The sequence below is a fragment of the Alligator sinensis genome, unplaced genomic scaffold, assembly GCF_000455745.1.
Source record: "Alligator sinensis unplaced genomic scaffold, ASM45574v1 scaffold831_1, whole genome shotgun sequence".
Classification (NCBI taxonomy): domain Eukaryota; kingdom Metazoa; phylum Chordata; order Crocodylia; family Alligatoridae; genus Alligator; species Alligator sinensis.
Window position 1 is genome coordinate 241309 of NW_005843176.1, and position 6712 is coordinate 248020.

At 53.7% G+C, this 6712-nt stretch overlaps 1 pseudogene; it reads right to left on the minus strand.

Moving 5' to 3' along the window:
- Positions 1-6712, minus strand: part of LOC102379742 — a 23625-nt pseudogene that overhangs the window by 12992 nt on the left and 3921 nt on the right.

Below are 6712 nucleotides of genomic sequence, written 5' to 3' on the forward strand. Positions count from 1 at the left end.
GTTCAGCAGTGTCCCAGGTCCGAGGGGGCAATGTTCTGCTCCCCTCCATCACAAACACGGAGAGCGGGGTTAGGGAGCCTGGGATGCAGAGGGAGCATTTCTTGCTCTTTCAATCATACTGGGAGCAAAGTTTCAGGACTGACACAAAATCTTAGCAGCACCTCAGGAGAGGAAGGAGGGGAAAAATACAAAAAGATCTTAGCAGAGGAAGGTTTCAATCTATCAACCTCAGGATTATGACCCCAGCCTGCTCCTGCTGCACCATGGTGCTGTGGGAAAAAAAAAGTGCTTCAAAAAGCAGCTTCGAGAGTCCCTGAGAGGAATGGGGGCTGAGACACTTCAGGAGCCACAGTGAGCAGAGGCAGGGCTCAGGCCTTGCTGCCCAGTGCTGGCATCTGCACACCTTGGGGGTGAGGATTCAGGACCAGCGGAGCAGGAGGTAATGCCCATGTGAGTAGGCAAAACACCTGCCCTCTCTGAGGAACTCAGGACCTTCAGATTATGAGACTGACACGCTGCCGGCTGCACTAAGAGGGCTCCTCCATCGTGCCCTTGTCTGCCTGCAACTTAGAGCTTGGACATGCTGGGAGCAGTAGATTCGCCTCCGCAACCTGGCAGTGCAACCCGTCATGCAGGCAAGCCCGGGAAGGGCTGGGACAGAGCTGCTCAGGAATGGCTTGTCCCTGATTTTAGGCTGCAGGGGCCTCACGGGAGCAGGAGTCATTTTAACCATGTCTTTGCCAGATGGAAACAGGCAGAGCCTGGAGGGGTCAGGCCTGGATGTAGCTGGCGGTGCTGTGCTGTGCAGAGCAGGGGAAGCTGCAGGGCAGGGCAGGGCAGATCTTGCATGGGAGGGAGGGAAAGAAGGTGGGCAGGAAAGGACAGAGCTCGGCACGTGGAGTGAAAGGTCGGCAAAGGACAGGACAGCGCCCGGCGTGGGGAGCAGAGGTGCCAGGGCTGTGTGTGGGCCCTGGCTGGGAGGGCTGAGAAACTCCACAGCAGGGGAAGGGGCCCGGGGAGGGGCTTTGGGAACAGGACTAAAGGGCAGCCCCCTCTGAGGCTTCAACTCCGGACATTCAGATGCCCGGCACAGCTCTGTGCAGCCCCAGGCACACGCCCATCCCCCATGCGTCATGTTGTGAGCAGGTCATCCTGCCTAAGGGCGCAATAGAGAGGATGCAATCTGAGAGGAAGCCGCAAGTCATGGAGAGATGGCGCTGCTCCCAGCTCCATGGGTGGAGGAGATGCAGCATCTCCCCTGTACACCCAACACCCTGTGCCCACCACAGCATCCCATGGAGAAGCGGAGCCCCGTGCACCAGTCCCAGTGGCCCCTCCGCACAGCTCCCCGGGCCTGGGGGGAGCGGGAGGAGAAGCCAAGCTGAGAAGCGCAGCGCCCTGCTCCTCCCCTCCCTTCCCCCAATGTCCCTGCACCAGCGTCTCCGACTCCACGCTTTACCCACGCACAGGCTGGAAGAGAAAGGGGCAAATGTGGAGACGGGAGACCAAGACTTCCCCTGGGAACCAAGTGTGCAATTGTGGAGAGGGGAGACCAAGACTTCCCCTGGGAACCAAGTCTTGGAGAAAGTCCAGTGCTTCCATTTCCACCGAAGCAGGCAAGCCTGGGAAGGGCTGGGACAGAGCTGCTCAGGAATGGATTGTCCCTGATTTTAGGCTGCATTTAGGTGGATTTTAGGGAGCAGGAGTCATTTTAACCAAGTCTTTGCTGGCTGGAAACAGGCAAAGCCTGGAGGGGTCAGGCCTGGATGTGGCTGGTGGTGCTGTGGCACTGTCCTGTGTGGAGCAGGGGGAGCTGCAGGGCAGGGCCATTCTTTCATGGGAGGGAGGGTAAGAAAAGGGAGGGAGACACAAAAGGGACAAGCTCGGTGACCTGTCTGGGTATTGAGTCCACACATCTACAGAGCTAACCAGCCAGCTGTGAAAGAACTATTGTGCTGAGCACTCATTCAGACACAACCACCTGCTTCCCGTCCCCAGACCTGAGCCCCCACAGAGGTGGCAGAGCGAGGCAGGATCATCGTCAGTTAATTTATCCCCTCCATGACCTACCGGTCAGTCTATAGGTACACCCCTGCATCCACCTATCCTCCTTCCCCAAAGACCTGGCAGCAGCAAAAACCCAGGTAGAACTGAAGAAAAGAAGGAAGTTGTTAGAACAACCTTCCAGGACAATTTTTCCCAGTATCCATCCAAAACACAGGGTTTCTCCTTAGATTTGAATTCAGAAAGCTAAATTCAAAGCCCAGTGTACAAACCATTACACCACGGGACCAGGGAGTAAAAGAGGAGAATGACCTGTTCAGTCTTTTGGGAAGAGCAAAAGATGTGTTGCTGAGGGTGGCATTGACAAGCATGGGAGAGGTGGGACAAGGGCACTGCTTGGACTCTCCTGAACCGGAGAGCATGGACTCAAAGCCCAGCCCTTGTGCCAGAGCTGGCTCCCCCCATGGCACTCTCATAGCTCCTCTTGGGGCCGCTTCACCCACAAGGGAGGCTCCAGGCATCTCCCGAGTCCAGAGGAGCCCCAGGCCGGGCCCACGCTGCTCGGCTCAGTCCGGTTGCTCTGTCTTCCCTGGGACCGCAGGGCTCCGACAAGTGTGGGTGTTTCGGGGGTGGCGGCAGAAATGAGCCTAGAGAGGAAGTCTCCGTGCACCTTCTGCAGTTCCTCTCGTGCAGTCGGAGCTGGAGAAGGGGCTGGGCTGGGTGTAGGGACAAAAGCCTCCTGGAGCCACTGCCATGGCTGCTGCATCCCCTCCTTGCATTGGGCCAGGTGCTGCATCAGCTGTCAATACCACAGGGCTTCTGCCCACTGGTTGTGAATCAGTGCCCCGGGCCAAGCCACGTTTCCTCTGCGTGCCTGGCGTATGGTAGCAGCAGGCAACCAGGATGGAGAGCGGGCACTGGAGGAGCTGTGAGCTCAGGAGTCCCCTTGCCTGGGAGTTGCCGAGATGGAGACCAGAATATGCAAGCACCTGTCCCGTGGTGTGGGGCAGCCTTAGGGCCCGCCTTGGCCACCTTCTCAGGGGCTGCGGCACTGTCTCGGGCTGCGAACACCCTGGAAAGGGAAGAGGACTTGCACCAGGTAATTGCCTGGCGACTAATTGGTGAATCCTTTAAGCCAAAGTACAAAATACTTGTATTATCTGAGGGGATCGTGGCGCAGTTTTTTGGAACACTATCAGATCTGTTAAGCAGCTGGAGCTGAGCAGCACAGCAAGAGTGAGCTGGGCCCATAACCCAGAGGCTGAAGAATGGAAACCCTCCTCCGCTGCATGACTTTTGATTTTTACCTGCCTTCCTGCTTCCCAGGCTGCTCTAACATTTTCTCTCAGTCCTGAAGCTTTCTTCTCAGTTTCACTTGAATACCAAATTATTTTTTGTATCCAGGATTTCTTGTACAAAAAATCATGGACTAAATATAGACATTAAATTTATGACACGTTATAATCTGCCTGACATCTAACACCCCAAGTACATCTCCACTATTTACCTGCTACATTCATCCCCCTCCCTCCTCCAGCCTGTCTCTCACCCCCTGACTCCTCAACTTACATCTTCACTGACTGCCTGTCTTGCATGCAGCCCAGCCTCTGGCTTCTTTACTATTCATGCCATCCAGAAAGAGCACACACACACACCAACTGCAGACGCATCCTCAGCCTGACAAAGGGTTTTTAAACCCGAAAGCTTGCTAATTTTTTTTCCCCCAACTATTTAAGTTAATCTAAATAAAAGAGATCAGATTCACCCAAAGAACCTTGCCTGCCTCTTCTTAGGTAAGCTTTTCACACCTAGGTCCTGCTGTTCTCTTTGACCTTTTGATTACCCCTGCTTCCCCTATCAACCTCTTTTTTAAAGACGCATGACCTGGCCACAGAGTCCCAGACTTGGGGGAGTGCTGCCTCCTGCTGCCAGTTCTGCTCCCTGCTGCTACACGTGTGCCCTCACTCCAGAGACATGAGACTGTTTCTCCCTGTGTGACACAACATGGGTCTGAGCTGCAGGTGTGGCAGCTCCAAGAGTTGATGCACATGCTGAACTGGAGCTGGTGCAACTCAGGGATGGTTCCTCCTCCACTGGAATGGCCACACCTTCGTCTTAAAGCTCAGTGGGGAAGCCTGGAAGACAGCATGGAGTGACACCTCTCCTGCTCCCACTCCCCTGGGCAAGAAACCACATGTTGAGGGTCTTGGAGCTTTCAGGAGTAGCTGCAGCTGCTACTGGGAGCAGCTGCAGCCATCAGCCAGCACTTGCTCCCAGAAGTGGCTGCAGCCACACCTGGAAGCGGTTGCAGCAAGCACAGCGATTGGCTGTCATGGGATCACCTGCAAGGGATCCCCCCTCCCCAGTCCGCAGGCTCATCCCCGTCAGCGGGAGCACCTGTGGGGGCCCTCTCCCCTGGTGAGTAGGACTGGTTGCAGGGGAGGGCACCAGTCGCCCATGCAGGCAAGTGTCATGGCTCCAACCAGTGATTTGCATCTGCACATTGCCCCACCCTGCTCCGCACCTGGCCCCCTTCCCTGCCATTCGGCTGGGGTGCTGCAAGATGGGAGATCTGCTAAGTGTGCCGCTGGAACCAAAAGGTTGGGAAATGCTGGGCTAGAGCATCTTCCTCTTCCATTGAGACTCAGGCCTGTCTGTTCTCAGAGGGGCTGTTGAGTCATTGGCATCCTTAACCTGTAACATGCACCAGCCAGAAGGTTTGAGTTCAGCCGTGCTCTGGTAGAGAAAGGGCAGGGGCTCAGGCTGGAAGTGCCCTAGGCTTTGCTGGTTGCCATGTAGGGCTGGGAGGATAGTCTACCCCTCACTTCCTGTGCCATGGGTCAGGGGGTTTTAAGCATTAGAGCTAATAGTTTTACTACAGTTCTTGCCAATATAGTATGGTACTGAAACGAGCAGGTGAGAATGGTTCCTGGCCCCTTTCTTCAGCTGGGGACTTTGAGACCACCCAGATCCTGGACAAAAACAGTTGAAACGTCATCCCTACATCATCAGGCCATGCCGGACGGTGGTAGTAGGAACCCATGTACTCAAACAACCCTTTGTTCATTCAGCAATGCCTTTCCAGCCCTCAAGGTTTCCCATGGAATCAGGACATCATGTGGCTCTAATACACAGACAATATCCCATCCCCTGCAGCCTTGGAGAATAGTCCACCTCTGTCCTCCATATAACACAATCAGTCCAGCAGCTTAGAGCAGGCTGGAGTGAGAGACCGGACTCCTGCATCCTGTCCCTGGAAGTGGTAGAGGGAGGTAGAGCAGACGTTGCCATTCAGCGTTCCCCCAGCTTGACGGGCTTCTAGATGCTAACTTTTCTCCCCCATAGCACTGCTAACCAGTGCTGAACAAAAGATAAGCTGGGAGGAGTTGTTTGGGGGCAGCAACATTCCTCCAGCCCTCTAGGTGTGGAGACCAGTTGTCAGCCACAATCAGTCATTTCACCAGGTTTTGTCCTGGTGGGCAGTTGAGCCAGACAAGGAAGTAGTGCCAGGATCAGTCTAGTAGTAGTAGTAGCAGCAGCATTCTTAAATTTAATAGCCATAGTGGTAGCACTAATAATAGCAATGGTTGTAGAAATAATATTTTTGTTACTACTACTGCTATTGCTATAATAATAAAAGAAATAGCAGCAATACCCAGAGTAGAGGCAACATTAGTATTCCTATTAGCACAATTGCTATTATAATAGAGAGAGCCATAGCAATAATATCATTGCTACTACTGTTCTTGGCCTTACTGCTAGCACTGCTATTATCACTGAAGCAGTAATTATAGCAATAAGATTATTATTTCTATTTATATTATTATGATAAATAACAACACCACCAATCATAACAGTAGGTCTGATAGCACCAGTCATGACTGCTACTACCCTTATGTAGAGCCCTATCCAGAAAGGCTTAGCCCAGCTCAGTGCTGACACTCCCAATGCATCAGAGGAAGGTTTAAGAACAGGAAACCCCCTGATACATGTAGCAGAAGGCGGGGGGGAGGGGGGGTTGAGGGTGGGATTCCCGCCTAGCTCTATGTGGCAACCAGCAAAGCTCAGAAGCCTGGGAAAGACCCCTAGCAGAACACAGGCATAGCTACATCCAGTTCACCCCCAACTAGTGGCTGTTTGAACTCATGATGCCACAAACCCCCACACCCAGATGTCTCTTTCAGGAAACCTTTAGAGGTGTCGCTCCCCAAAGGAGATCCAGCTCTGGAAAAAGTGCAGTGATGCTGAGGTCCATGGAGAATGTGGAGGGTGTCTGGCAATGGACAAGAGGCAGAAAACTTCCCTGGACCAGAAGGAGAAATGGGACATAGGAATCTAGTGTGCTCTCACACTCACATGGTGTATACCCTCCCCTGGGTCCTGTCTCTCTCTCTCTCTCTCTCTCTCTAGTGAGGAGACAGAGGCAGCTTGGGCTCTGGGTGGCTCCTTGTCAGATGAGCAGGAGCTGAGGCTTGTGCCCTCAAACCAAGCAGATACCCCAGTTTGCTTTTCCAGCTGGTCGAGCACCCCAGAGTGACCCGTGTCTCTGCTCTCACAAAAGGCTATTTGGGAGGGGTAGTGGGGAGGTGGTGGTGCCAAAGGTGGGGCAGAATCCCAGGGTGTTACACCCAGGATGTCTCTGGGGCTCTGCATTTTATCTGGAGAAGAACAAGAGAAGCCACAGCAAGTTTCTCTGCATGAGATGAAG